Source organism: Salvelinus alpinus, chromosome 3 (genome assembly GCF_045679555.1).
Source record: "Salvelinus alpinus chromosome 3, SLU_Salpinus.1, whole genome shotgun sequence".
Taxonomy (NCBI): Eukaryota; Metazoa; Chordata; class Actinopteri; order Salmoniformes; family Salmonidae; genus Salvelinus; species Salvelinus alpinus.
The window spans coordinates 7,411,980-7,429,646 of NC_092088.1; positions in this window are offsets into that span (position 1 = coordinate 7,411,980).

Consider the following 17,667-nt stretch of genomic DNA (forward strand, 5'->3'; position numbering starts at 1 on the left):
ATACTACCCATGACTGTATTTGTAGAGAAACCACCCATGACTGTATTTGTAGAGATACTACCCATGACTGTATTTGTAGAGATACCACCCATGACTGTATTTGTAGAGAAACCACCCATGACTGTATTTGTAGAGAAACCACCCATGACTGTATTTGTAGAGATACCACCCATGACTGTATTTATAGAGATACCACCCATGACTGTATTTATAGAGATACCACCCATGACTGTATTTGTAGAGAAACCACCCATGATTGTATTTGTAGAGAAACCACCCATGCCTGTATTTGTAGAGATATCACCCATGACTGTATTTATAGAGATATCACCCATGACTGTATTTATAGAGAAACCACCCATGACTGTATTTATAGAGATACTACCCATGACTGTATTTGGAGAGATACCACCCATGACTGTATTCATAGAGAAACCACCCATGACTGTATTTAGAGATATCACCCATGACTGTATTTATAGAGATACCACCCATGACTGTATTTGGAGAGATACCACCCATGACTGTATTTATAGAGATACCACCCATGACTGTATTTGGAGAGATACCACCCATGACTGTATTTATAGAGATACCACCCGTGACTGTATATGTAGAGATACTACCCATGACTGTATTTATAGAGATACCACCCATGACTGCATTTGGAGAGATACCACCCATGACTGTATTTATAGAGATACCACCCATGACTGTATTTGTAGAGATACTACCCATGACTGTATTTGTAGAGATACTACCCATGACTGTATTTGGAGAGATACCACCCATGACTGTATTTGGAGAGATACCACCCATGACTGTATTTGGAGAGATACCACCCATGACTGTATTTATAGAGATACCACACATGACTGTATTTGGAGAGATACCACCCATGACTGTATTTATAGAGATACCACCCATGACTGTATTTGGATAGATACCACCCATGACTGTATTTATAGAGAAACCACCCATGACTGTATTTATAGAGATACCACCCATGACTGTATTTGTAGAGATACTACCCATGACTGTATTTGTAGAGAAACCACCCATGACTGTATTTGTAGAGATACTACCCATGACTGTATTTGTAGAGATACCACCCATGACTGTATTTGTAGAGAAACCACCCATGACTGTATTTGTAGATAAACCACCCATGACTGTATTTGTAGAGATACCACCCATGACTGTATTTATAGACAAACCACCCATGACTGTATTTATTGAGAAACCACCCATGACTGTATTTATAGAGATACTACCCATGACTGTATTTGGAGAGATACCACCCATGACTGTATTTATAGAGATACTACCCATGACTGTATTTGGAGAGATACCACCCATGACTGTATTTATAGAGAAACCACCCATGACTGTATTTATAGAGATACCACCCATGACTGTATTTATAGAGATACCACCCATGACTGTATTTGGAGAGATACCACCCATGACTGTATTTGTAGAGATACCACCCATGACTGTATTTGGAGAGATACCACCCATGACTGTATTTGTAGAGATACCACCCATGACTGTATTTATAGAGATACTACCCATGACTGTATTTGTAGAGATACCACCCATGACTGTATTTATAGAGAAACCACCCATGACTGTATTTATAGAGATACCACCCATGACTGTATTTGTAGAGATACTACCCATGACTGTATTTGTAGAGAAACCACCCATGACTGTATTTGTAGAGATACTACCCATAACTGTATTTGTAGAGATACCACCCATGACTGTATTTGTAGAGAAACCACCCATGACTGTATTTATAGAGATACCACCCATGACTGTATTTGGAGAGATACCACCCATGACTGTATTTATAGAGATACCACCCATGACTGTATTTGGATAGATACCACCCATGACTGTATTTATAGAGAAACCACCCATGACTGTATTTATAGAGATACCACCCATGACTGTATTTGTAGAGATACTACCCACGACTGTATTTGTAGAGAAACCACCCATGACTGTATTTGTAGAGATACTACCCATGACTGTATTTGTAGAGATACCACCCATGACTGTATTTGTAGAGAAACCACCCATGACTGTATTTGTAGATAAACCACCCATGACTGTATTTGTAGAGATACCACCCATGACTGTATTTATAGACAAACCACCCATGACTGTATTTATAGAGAAACCACCCATGACTGTATTTATAGAGATACTACCCATGACTGTATTTGGAGAGATACCACCCATGACTGTATTTATAGAGATACTACCCATGACTGTATTTGGAGAGATACCACCCATGACTGTATTTATAGAGAAACCACCCATGACTGTATTTATAGAGATACCACCCATGACTGTATTTATAGAGATACCACCCATGACTGTATTTGGAGAGATACCACCCATGACTGTATTTGTAGAGATACCACCCATGACTGTATTTGGAGAGATACCACCCATGACTGTATTTGTAGAGATACCACCCATGACTGTATTTATAGAGATACTACCCATGACTGTATTTGTAGAGATACCACCCATGACTGTATTTATAGAGATACCACCCATGACTGTATTTATAGAGATACCACCCATGACTGTATTTGTAGAGATACTACCCATGACTGTATTTGTAGAGAAACCACCCATGACTGTATTTGTAGAGATACTACCCATGACTGTATTTGTAGAGATACCACCCATGACTGTATTTGTAGAGAAACCACCCATGACTGTATTTGTAGAGAAACCACCCATGACTGTATTTGTAGAGATACCACCCATGACTGTATTTGTAGAGATACCACCCATGACTGTATTTGTAGAGATACCACCCATGACTGTATTTGTAGAGAAACCACCCATGATTGTATTTGTAGAGAAACCACCCATGCCTGTATTTGTAGAGATACCACCCATGACTGTATTTATAGAGATATCACCCATGACTGTATTTATAGAGAAACCACCCATGACTGTATTTATAGAGATACTACCCATGACTCTATTTATAGAGAAACCACCCATGACTGTATTTATAGAGATACTACCCATGACTCTATTTGGAGAGATACCACCCATGACTGTATTTATAGAGAAACCACCCATGACTGTATTTATAGAGATATCACCCATGACTGTATTTATAGAGATACCACCCATGACTGTATTTGGAGAGATACCACCCATGACTGTATTTGTAGAGATACCACTCATGACTGTATTTGTAGAGATACCACCCATGACTGTATTTATAGAGATACCACCCATGACTGTATTTGTAGAGATACCACCCATGACTGTATTTGTAGAGATACCACTCATGACTGTATTTGGAGAGATACCACCCATGACTGTATTTATAGAGATACCACCCATGACTGTATTTGGAGAGATACCACCCATGACTGTATTTGGAGAGATACCACCCATGACTGTATTTATAGAGATACCACCCATGACTGTATTTGGATAGATACCACCCATGACTGTATTTATAGAGAAACCACCCATGACTGTATTTATAGAGATACCACCCATGACTGTATTTGTAGAGATACTACCCACGACTGTATTTGTAGAGAAACCACCCATGACTGTATTTGTAGAGATACTACCCATGACTGTATTTGTAGAGATACCACCCATGACTGTATTTGTAGAGAAACCACCCATGACTGTATTTGTAGATAAACCACCCATGACTGTATTTGTAGAGATACCACCCATGACTGTATTTATAGACAAACCACCCATGACTGTATTTATAGAGAAACCACCCATGACTGTATTTATAGAGATACTACCCATGACTGTATTTGGAGAGATACCACCCATGACTGTATTTATAGAGATACTACCCATGACTGTATTTGGAGAGATACCACCCATGACTGTATTTATAGAGAAACCACCCATGACTGTATTTATAGAGATACCACCCATGACTGTATTTATAGAGATACCACCCATGACTGTATTTGGAGAGATACCACCCATGACTGTATTTGTAGAGATACCACCCATGACTGTATTTGGAGAGATACCACCCATGACTGTATTTGTAGAGATACCACCCATGACTGTATTTATAGAGACACTACCCATGACTGTATTTGTAGAGATACCACCCATGACTGCATTTATAGAGATACCACCCATGACTGTATTTATAGAGATACCACCCATGACTGTATTTGTAGAGATACTACCCATGACTGTATTTGTAGAGAAACCACCCATGACTGTATTTGTAGAGATACTACCCATGACTGTATTTGTAGAGATACCACCCATGACTGTATTTGTAGAGATACCACCCATGACTGTATTTGTAGAGATACCACCCATGACTGTATTTATAGAGATACCACCCATGACTGTATTTATAGAGATACCACCCATGACTGTATTTGTAGAGAAACCACCCATGATTGTATTTGTAGAGAAACCACCCATGCCTGTATTTGTAGAGATACCACCCATGACTGTATTTATAGAGATATCACCCATGACTGTATTTATAGAGAAACCACCCATGACTGTATTTATAGAGATACTACCCATGACTGTATTTGGAGAGATACCACCCATGACTGTATTCATAGAGAAACCACCCATGACTGTATTTAGAGATATCACCCATGACTGTATTTATAGAGATACCACCCATGACTGTATTTGGAGAGATACCACCCATGACTGTATTTATAGAGATACCACCCATGACTGTATTTGGAGAGATACCACCCATGACTGTATTTATAGAGATACCACCCGTGACTGTATATGTAGAGATACTACCCATGACTGTATTTATAGAGATACCACCCATGACTGCATTTGGAGAGATACCACCCATGACTGTATTTATAGAGATACCACCCATGACTGTATTTGTAGAGATACTACCCATGACTGTATTTGTAGAGATACTACCCATGACTGTATTTGGAGAGATACCACCCATGACTGTATTTGGAGAGATACCACCCATGACTGTATTTGGAGAGATACCACCCATGACTGTATTTATAGAGATACCACACATGACTGTATTTGGAGAGATACCACCCATGACTGTATTTATAGAGATACCACCCATGACTGTATTTGGATAGATACCACCCATGACTGTATTTATAGAGAAACCACCCATGACTGTATTTATAGAGATACCACCCATGACTGTATTTGTAGAGATACTACCCATGACTGTATTTGTAGAGAAACCACCCATGACTGTATTTGTAGAGATACTACCCATGACTGTATTTGTAGAGATACCACCCATGACTGTATTTGTAGAGAAACCACCCATGACTGTATTTGTAGATAAACCACCCATGACTGTATTTGTAGAGATACCACCCATGACTGTATTTATAGACAAACCACCCATGACTGTATTTATTGAGAAACCACCCATGACTGTATTTATAGAGATACTACCCATGACTGTATTTGGAGAGATACCACCCATGACTGTATTTATAGAGATACTACCCATGACTGTATTTGGAGAGATACCACCCATGACTGTATTTATAGAGAAACCACCCATGACTGTATTTATAGAGATACCACCCATGACTGTATTTATAGAGATACCACCCATGACTGTATTTGGAGAGATACCACCCATGACTGTATTTGTAGAGATACCACCCATGACTGTATTTGGAGAGATACCACCCATGACTGTATTTGTAGAGATACCACCCATGACTGTATTTATAGAGATACTACCCATGACTGTATTTGTAGAGATACCACCCATGACTGTATTTATAGAGAAACCACCCATGACTGTATTTATAGAGATACCACCCATGACTGTATTTGTAGAGATACTACCCATGACTGTATTTGTAGAGAAACCACCCATGACTGTATTTGTAGAGATACTACCCATAACTGTATTTGTAGAGATACCACCCATGACTGTATTTGTAGAGAAACCACCCATGACTGTATTTATAGAGATACCACCCATGACTGTATTTGGAGAGATACCACCCATGACTGTATTTATAGAGATACCACCCATGACTGTATTTGGATAGATACCACCCATGACTGTATTTATAGAGAAACCACCCATGACTGTATTTATAGAGATACCACCCATGACTGTATTTGTAGAGATACTACCCACGACTGTATTTGTAGAGAAACCACCCATGACTGTATTTGTAGAGATACTACCCATGACTGTATTTGTAGAGATACCACCCATGACTGTATTTGTAGAGAAACCACCCATGACTGTATTTGTAGATAAACCACCCATGACTGTATTTGTAGAGATACCACCCATGACTGTATTTATAGACAAACCACCCATGACTGTATTTATAGAGAAACCACCCATGACTGTATTTATAGAGATACTACCCATGACTGTATTTGGAGAGATACCACCCATGACTGTATTTATAGAGATACTACCCATGACTGTATTTGGAGAGATACCACCCATGACTGTATTTATAGAGAAACCACCCATGACTGTATTTATAGAGATACCACCCATGACTGTATTTATAGAGATACCACCCATGACTGTATTTGGAGAGATACCACCCATGACTGTATTTGTAGAGATACCACCCATGACTGTATTTATAGAGATACTACCCATGACTGTATTTGTAGAGATACCACCCATGACTGTATTTATAGAGATACCACCCATGACTGTATTTATAGAGATACCACCCATGACTGTATTTGTAGAGATACTACCCATGACTGTATTTGTAGAGAAACCACCCATGACTGTATTTGTAGAGATACTACCCATGACTGTATTTGTAGAGATACCACCCATGACTGTATTTGTAGAGAAACCACCCATGACTGTATTTGTAGAGAAACCACCCATGACTGTATTTGTAGAGATACCACCCATGACTGTATTTGTAGAGATACCACCCATGACTGTATTTGTAGAGATACCACCCATGACTGTATTTGTAGAGAAACCACCCATGATTGTATTTGTAGAGAAACCACCCATGCCTGTATTTGTAGAGATACCACCCATGACTGTATTTATAGAGATATCACCCATGACTGTATTTATAGAGAAACCACCCATGACTGTATTTATAGAGATACTACCCATGACTCTATTTGGAGAGATACCACCCATGACTGTATTTATAGAGAAACCACCCATGACTGTATTTATAGAGATATCACCCATGACTGTATTTATAGAGATACCACCCATGACTGTATTTGGAGAGATACCACCCATGACTGTATTTGTAGAGATACCACCCATGACTGTATTTGTAGAGATACCACCCATGACTGTATTTGTAGAGATACCACTCATGACTGTATTTGTAGAGATACCACCCATGACTGTATTTATAGAGATACCACCCATGACTGTATTTGTAGAGATACCACCCATGACTGTATTTGTAGAGATACCACTCATGACTGTATTTGGAGAGATACCACCCATGACTGTATTTATAGAGATACCACCCATGACTGTATTTGTAGAGATACCACCCATGACTGTATTTGGAGAGATACCACCCATGACTGTATTTATAGAGATACCACCCATGACTGTATTTGGATAGATACCACCCATGACTGTATTTATAGAGAAACCACCCATGACTGTATTTATAGAGATACCACCCATGACTGTATTTGTAGAGATACTACCCACGACTGTATTTGTAGAGAAACCACCCATGACTGTATTTGTAGAGATACTACCCATGACTGTATTTGTAGAGATACCACCCATGACTGTATTTGTAGAGAAACCACCCATGACTGTATTTGTAGATAAACCACCCATGACTGTATTTGTAGAGATACCACCCATGACTGTATTTATAGACAAACCACCCATGACTGTATTTATAGAGAAACCACCCATGACTGTATTTATAGAGATACTACCCATGACTGTATTTGGAGAGATACCACCCATGACTGTATTTATAGAGATACTACCCATGACTGTATTTGGAGAGATACCACCCATGACTGTATTTATAGAGAAACCACCCATGACTGTATTTATAGAGATACCACCCATGACTGTATTTATAGAGATACCACCCATGACTGTATTTGGAGAGATACCACCCATGACTGTATTTGTAGAGATACCACCCATGACTGTATTTGGAGAGATACCACCCATGACTGTATTTGTAGAGATACCACCCATGACTGTATTTATAGAGACACTACCCATGACTGTATTTGTAGAGATACCACCCATGACTGCATTTATAGAGATACCACCCATGACTGTATTTATAGAGATACCACCCATGACTGTATTTGTAGAGATACTACCCATGACTGTATTTGTAGAGAAACCACCCATGACTGTATTTGTAGAGATACTACCCATGACTGTATTTGTAGAGATACCACCCATGACTGTATTTGTAGAGAAACCACCCATGACTGTATTTGTAGAGAAACCACCCATGACTGTATTTGTAGAGATACCACCCATGACTGTATTTGTAGAGATACCACCCATGACTGTATTTGTAGAGATACCACCCATGACTGTATTTGTAGAGAAACCACCCATGATTGTATTTGTAGAGAAACCACCCATGCCTGTATTTGTAGAGATACCACCCATGACTGTATTTATAGAGATATCACCCATGACTGTATTTATAGAGAAACCACCCATGACTGTATTTATAGAGATACTACCCATGACTGTATTTGGAGAGATACCACCCATGACTGTATTTATAGAGAAACCACCCATGACTGTATTTATAGAGATATCACCCATGACTGTATTTATAGAGATACCACCCATGACTGTATTTGGAGAGATACCACCCATGACTGTATTTATAGAGATACCACCCATGACTGTATTTGTAGAGATACCACCCATGACTGTATTTGTAGAGATACCACTCATGACTGTATTTGGAGAGATACCACCCATGACTGTATTTATAGAGATACCACCCATGACTGTATTTGGAGAGATACCACCCATGACTGTATTTGGAGAGATACCACCCATGACTGTATTTGTAGAGATACCACCCATGACTGTATTTGGAGAGATACCACCCATGACTGTATTTATAGAGAAACCACCCATGACTGTATTTATAGAGATACCACCCATGACTGTATTTGTAGAGATACTACCCATGACTGTATTTGTAGAGAAACCACCCATGACTGTATTTGTAGAGATACTACCCATGACTGTATTTGTAGAGATACCACCCATGACTGTATTTGTAGAGAAACCACCCATGACTGTATTTGTAGATAAACCACCCATGACTGTATTTGTAGAGATACCACCCATGACTGTATTTATAGACAAACCACCCATGACTGTATTTATTGAGAAACCACCCATGACTGTATTTATAGAGATACTACCCATGACTGTATTTGGAGAGATACCACCCATGACTGTATTTATAGAGATACTACCCATGACTGTATTTGGAGAGATACCACCCATGACTGTATTTATAGAGAAACCACCCATGACTGTATTTATAGAGATACCACCCATGACTGTATTTATAGAGATACTACCCATGACTGTATTTGGAGAGATACCACCCATGACTGTATTTATAGAGATACCACCCATGACTGTATTTGGAGAGATACCACCCATGACTGTATTTATAGAGATACCACCCATGACTGTATTTGGATAGATACCACCCATGACTGTATTTATAGAGAAACCACCCATGACTGTATTTATAGAGATACCACCCATGACTGTATTTGTAGAGATACTACCCACGACTGTATTTGTAGAGAAACCACCCATGACTGTATTTGTAGAGATACTACCCATGACTGTATTTGTAGAGATACCACCCATGACTGTATTTGTAGAGAAACCACCCATGACTGTATTTGTAGATAAACCACCCATGACTGTATTTGTAGAGATACCACCCATGACTGTATTTATAGACAAACCACCCATGACTGTATTTATAGAGAAACCACCCATGACTGTATTTATAGAGATACTACCCATGACTGTATTTGGAGAGATACCACCCATGACTGTATTTATAGAGATACTACCCATGACTGTATTTGGAGAGATACCACCCATGACTGTATTTATAGAGAAACCACCCATGACTGTATTTATAGAGATACCACCCATGACTGTATTTATAGAGATACCACCCATGACTGTATTTGGAGAGATACCACCCATGACTGTATTTGTAGAGATACCACCCATGACTGTATTTGGAGAGATACCACCCATGACTGTATTTGTAGAGATACCACCCATGACTGTATTTGTAGAGATACCACCCATGACTGTATTTGTAGAGATACCACCCATGACTGTATTTATAGAGATACCACCCATGACTGTATTTATAGAGATACCACCCATGACTGTATTTGTAGAGATACTACCCATGACTGTATTTGTAGAGAAACCACCCATGACTGTATTTGTAGAGATACTACCCATGACTGTATTTGTAGAGATACCACCCATGACTGTATTTGTAGAGAAACCACCCATGACTGTATTTGTAGAGAAACCACCCATGACTGTATTTGTAGAGAAACCACCCATGACTGTATTTATAGAGATACCACCCATGACTGTATTTATAGAGATACCACCCATGACTGTATTTGGAGAGATACCACCCATGACTGTATTTGGAGAGATACCACCCATGACTGTATTTGGAGAGATACCACCCATGACTGTATTTGTAGAGATACCACCCATGACTGTATTTATAGAGATACTACCCATGACTGTATTTGTAGAGATACCACCCATGACTGTATTTATAGAGATACCACCCATGACTGTATTTATAGAGATACCACCCATGACTGTATTTGTAGAGATACTACCCATGACTGTATTTGTAGAGAAACCACCCATGACTGTATTTGTAGAGATACTACCCATGACTGTATTTGTAGAGATACCACCCATGACTGTATTTGTAGAGAAACCACCCATGACTGTATTTGTAGAGAAACCACCCATGACTGTATTTGTAGAGATACCACCCATGACTGTATTTGTAGAGAAACCACCCATGCCTGTATTTGTAGAGATACCACCCATGACTGTATTTATAGAGATATCACCCATGACTGTATTTATAGAGAAACCACCCATGACTGTATTTATAGAGATACTACCCATGACTGTATTTGGAGAGATACCACCCATGACTGTATTTATAGAGAAACCACCCATGACTGTATTTATAGAGATATCACCCATTACTGTATTTATAGAGATACCACCCATGACTGTATTTGGAGAGATACCACCCATGACTGTATTTGTAGAGATACCACCCATGACTGTATTTGTAGAGATACCACCCATGACTGTATTTGTAGAGATACCACTCATGACTGTATTTGTAGAGATACCACCCATGACTGTATTTATAGAGATACCACCCATGACTGTATTTGTAGAGATACCACCCATGACTGTATTTGTAGAGATACCACTCATGACTGTATTTGGAGAGATACCACCCATGACTGTATTTATAGAGATACCACCCATGACTGTATTTGGAGAGATACCACCCATGACTGTATTTGGAGAGATACCACCCATGACTGTATTTATAGAGATACCACCCATGACTGTATTTGGATAGATACCACCCATGACTGTATTTATAGAGAAACCACCCATGACTGTATTTATAGAGATACCACCCATGACTGTATTTGTAGAGATACTACCCACGACTGTATTTGTAGAGAAACCACCCATGACTGTATTTGTAGAGATACTACCCATGACTGTATTTGTAGAGATACCACCCATGACTGTATTTGTAGAGAAACCACCCATGACTGTATTTGTAGATAAACCACCCATGACTGTATTTGTAGAGATACCACCCATGACTGTATTTATAGACAAACCACCCATGACTGTATTTATAGAGAAACGACCCATGACTGTATTTATAGAGATACTACCCATGACTGTATTTGGAGAGATACCACCCATGACTGTATTTATAGAGATACTACCCATGACTGTATTTGGAGAGATACCACCCATGACTGTATTTATAGAGAAACCACCCATGACTGTATTTATAGAGATACCACCCATGACTGTATTTATAGAGATACCACCCATGACTGTATTTGGAGAGATACCACCCATGACTGTATTTGTAGAGATACCACCCATGACTGTATTTGGAGAGATACCACCCATGACTGTATTTGTAGAGATACCACCCATGACTGTATTTATAGAGATACTACCCATGACTGTATTTGTAGAGATACCACCCATGACTGTATTTATAGAGATACCACCCATGACTGTATTTATAGAGATACCACCCATGACTGTATTTGTAGAGATACTACCCATGACTGTATTTGTAGAGAAACCACCCATGACTGTATTTGTAGAGATACTACCCATGACTGTATTTGTAGAGATACCACCCATGACTGTATTTGTAGAGAAACCACCCATGACTGTATTTGTAGAGAAACCACCCATGACTGTATTTGTAGAGATACCACCCATGACTGTATTTGTAGAGATACCACCCATGACTGTATTTGTAGAGATACCACCCATGACTGTATTTGTAGAGAAACCACCCATGATTGTATTTGTAGAGAAACCACCCATGCCTGTATTTGTAGAGATACCACCCATGACTGTATTTATAGAGATATCACCCATGACTGTATTTATAGAGAAACCACCCATGACTGTATTTATAGAGATACTACCCATGACTGTATTTGGAGAGATACCACCCATGACTGTATTTATAGAGAAACCACCCATGACTGTATTTATAGAGATATCACCCATGACTGTATTTATAGAGATACCACCCATGACTGTATTTGGATAGATACCACCCATGACTGTATTTGTAGAGATACCACCCATGACTGTATTTGTAGAGATACCACCCATGACTGTATTTGTAGAGATACCACTCATGACTGTATTTGTAGAGATACCACCCATGACTGTATTTATAGAGATACCACCCATGACTGTATTTGTAGAGATACCACCCATGACTGTATTTGTAGAGATACCACTCATGACTGTATTTGGAGAGATACCACCCATGACTGTATTTATAGAGATACCACCCATGACTGTATTTGGAGAGATACCACCCATGACTGTATTTGGAGAGATACCACCCATGACTGTATTTGTAGAGATACCACCCATGACTGTATTTGGAGAGATACCACCCATGACTGTATTTGTAGAGAAACCACCCATGACTGTATTAGTTATTGACAGAGACATGGTTGTTGAATTAGTTCCTTTAAAAGGCGTGTGGCTTTCACCAAAGGCCCGATATCCCGACTTAAAGCATCAGCATGCTTCAGCCGAACCAAAGGAGTGGGCTCGCATAAAAGACCTTTGCTTTATAAAATAGTACTGTTTGTCCATTTTGAGATGCTGTACCCAGTATACTGTACAGTGTACACCATCTTAGAATGAATCTAAGAGAACTCAAGAAATCTGTCATTAATTTAAACGTTTTTGCTGAAGTAATCTTAGTCGCATAATTTTACATCTAAGATGTTTGTTGCAGTATTTTTCAATAAAAAAATGTGCATGAAAACGGGTTATCTCTTGTTGAATGACAACAAAGCCTTATTAAAGAATCCCTACTGTCGACCATTCAACTATGAAGGGGCGTAGACTTCGGCTCCGAACTTCAGCTTGTCACCAGATTTTTTTTGTGTGTGCCTGAACAGCTGAAAAAAAAAACCCTGACCTAAATCCAAAACAAACAAAAAAAGTCACAAAAAGTCATCCTCATATATGCACGAAGTATTCGGCTGGGAAGCATGCGGACGCCTTTCCAAAATTACGCCTTTCAAAAATTACGCCTATCAAAAATTACGCCTTTCAAAAATTACACCTTTCCTACGCACTTCTTAGTAGTTGGTATTCAGACTTACCTTAAGAAGGTGCGTAACGGGCTTTGTAGGTGTAGTTCCCGTGCGCAAGCTGAATAAGTGCAATTCAACCACTGAAAATCCTCCCACTTTTCAGTATATTTACCTTAAGCCATCCCTTTAAATACGGTGTACCTTTAAATAGAATTTTAATGACAGACTAGAATACATCGAGAGAAGGGATTCTGAAAATAGTGATCAATGAAAGAATGCCATCTACCAACTGGGAGATTTAAAATACCAGTTGGTTGTTGGCACTGCACCTGAGACCACTGTGCAAGAGGTGTCACTACAGTCCCTGGTTCGAATCCAGGCTGCATCACATCAGGCTGTGATTGGGAGTCCTATAAGGCGGCAGGAAATTGGCCCAGCGTCGTCCAGGTTTGGTCGGGGTAGGCCGTCATTGTAAAATAAGAATTTGTTCTTAAATGAATTGCCAGATTGAATATTTTTTTAAATTTAAAATTACATTTTTGAAGGTGGAAAAAAGTGTACATTAGGGGTTGAACAACAGTCCTATAAATCTACTCTGAGCTGTTGTCGTGTACGTTGTGAACCGTGCGCCAGGCTCCAGGTTTAACCTGCAAAGTGTGGTCTGAGTTCCATAATGATTCTTATAGGCTACACGTCCCAAATTACTACACAACGTCGGCCAAATATAATCCACTAATGCTAGTGACCCTCAGGAACAACTTAAACGGACATGACAGAGGACAGAAAGGTAAGAGGAGAGGAATGGAATGATGCAAAATGTACAGTTATAAATGTAGGATACAAACTGAAGGAAACTAACAGTTATAAATGTAGGATACAAACTGAAGGAAACTAACAGTTATAAATGTAGGTTACAAACTGAAGGAAACTAACAGTTATAAATGTAGGATACAAACTGAAGGAAACTAACAGTTATAAATGTAGGATACAAACTGAAGGAAACTAACAGTTATAAATGTAGGTTACAAACTGAAGGAAACTAACAGTTATAAATGTAGGATACAAACTGAAGGAAACTAACAGTTATAAATGTAGGATACAAACTGAAGGAAACTAACAGTTATAAATGTAGGTTACAAACTGAAGGAAACGAACAGTTATAAATGTAGGATACAAACTGAAGGAAACTAACAGTTATAAATGTAGGATACAAACTGAAGGAAACTAACAGTTATAAATGTAGGATACAAACTGAAGGAAACTAACACTACAGTTATAAATGTAGGATACAAACTGAAGGAAACTAACAGTTATAAATGTAGGATACAAACTGAAGGAAACTAACAGTTATAAATGTAGGATACAAACTGAAGGAAACTAACAGTTATACATGTAGGATACAAACTGAAGGAAACTAACAGTTATAAATGTAGGATACAAACTGAAGGAAACTAACAGTTATAAATGTAGGTTACAAACTGAAGGAAACTAACAGTTATACATGTAGGATACAAACTGAAGGAAACTAACAGTTATAAATGTAGGATACAAACTGAAGGAAACTAACAGTTATAAATGTAGGATACAAACTGAAGGAAACTAACAGTTATAAATGTAGGATACAAACTGAAGGAAACTAACACTACAGTTATAAATGTAGGATACAAACTGAAGGAAACTAACAGTTATAAATGTAGGATACAAACTGAAGGAAACTAACAGTTATAAATGTAGGATACAAACTGAAGGAAACTAACAGTTATAAATGTAGGATACAAACTGAAGGAAACTAACAGTTATAAATGTAGGATACAAACTGAAGGAAACTAACAGTTATAAATGTAGGATACAAACTGAAGGAAACTAACAGTTATAAATGTAGGCTACAAACTGAAGGAAACTAACAGTTATAAATGTAGGTTACAAACTGAAGGAAACTAACACTACAGTTATAAATGTAGGTTACAAACTGAAGGAAACTAACACTACAGTTATAAATGTAGGATACAAACTGAAGGAAACTAACAGTTATAAATGTAGGTTACAAACTGAAGGAAACTAACAGTTATAAATGTAGGTTACAAACTGAAGGAAACTAACAGTTATAAATGTAGGCTACAAACTGAAGGAAACTAACACTACAGTTATAAATGTAGGTTACAAACTGAAGGAAACTAACACTACAGTTATAAATGTAGGATACAAACTGAAGGAAACTAACAGTTATAAATGTAGGTTACAAACTGAAGGAAACTAACAGTTATAAATGTAGGTTACAAACTGAAGGAAACTAACAGTTATAAATGTAGGATACAAACTGAAGGAAACTAACAGTTATAAATGTAGGTTACAAACTGAAGGAAACTAACAGTTATAAATGTAGGTTACAAACTGAAGGAAACTAACAGTTATAAATGTAGGATACAAACTGAAGGAAACTAACAGTTATAAATGTAGGTTACAAACTGAAGGAAACTAACAGTTATAAATGTAGGATACAAACTGAAGGAAACTAACAGTTATAAATGTAGGATACAAACTGAAGGAAACTAACAGTTATAAATGTAGGTTACAAACTGAAGGAAACTAACAGTTATAAATGTAGGATACAAACTGAAGGAAACTAACAGTTATAAATGTAGGATACAAACTGAAGGAAACTAACAGTTATAAATGTAGGTTACAAACTGAAGGAAACTAACAGTTATAAATGTAGGCTACAAACTGAAGGAAACTAACACTACAGTTATAAATGTAGGTTACAAACTGAAGGAAACTAACACTACAGTTATAAATGTAGGATACAAACTGAAGGAAACTAACAGTTATAAATGTAGGTTACAAACTGAAGGAAACTAACAGTTATAAATGTAGGTTACAAACTGAAGGAAACTAACAGTTATAAATGTAGGATACAAACTGAAGGAAACTAACAGTTATAAATGTAGGATACAAACTGAAGGAAACTAACAGTTATAAATGTAGGTTACAAACTGAAGGAAACTAACAGTTATAAATGTAGGTTACAAACTGAAGGAAACTAACAGTTATAAATGTAGGCTACAAACTGAAGGAAACTAACACTACAGTTATAAATGTAGGTTACAAACTGAAGGAAACTAACACTACAGTTATAAATGTAGGATACAAACTGAAGGAAACTAACAGTTATAAATGTAGGTTACAAACTGAAGAAAACTAACAGTTATAAATGTAGGATACAAACTGAAGGAAACTAACAGTTATAAATGTAGGATACAAACTGAAGGAAACTAACAGTTATAAATGTAGGTTACAAACTGAAGGAAACTAACAGTTATAAATGTAGGATACAAACTGAAGGAAACTAACAGTTATAAATGTAGGTTACAAACTGAAGGAAACTAACAGTTATAAATGTAGGATACAAACTGAAGGAAACTAACAGTTATAAATGTAGGATACAAACTGAAGGAAACTAACAGTTATAAATGTAGGTTACAAACTGAAGGAAACTAACAGTTATAAATGTAGGATACAAACTGAAGGAAACTAACAGTTATAAATGTAGGATACAAACTGAAGGAAACTAACAGTTATAAATGTAGGATACAAACTGAAGGAAACTAACAGTTATAAATGTAGGTTACAAACTGAAGGAAACTAACAGTTATAAATGTAGGATACAAACTGAAGGAAACTAACAGTTATAAATGTAGGATACAAACTGAAGGAAACTAACACTAC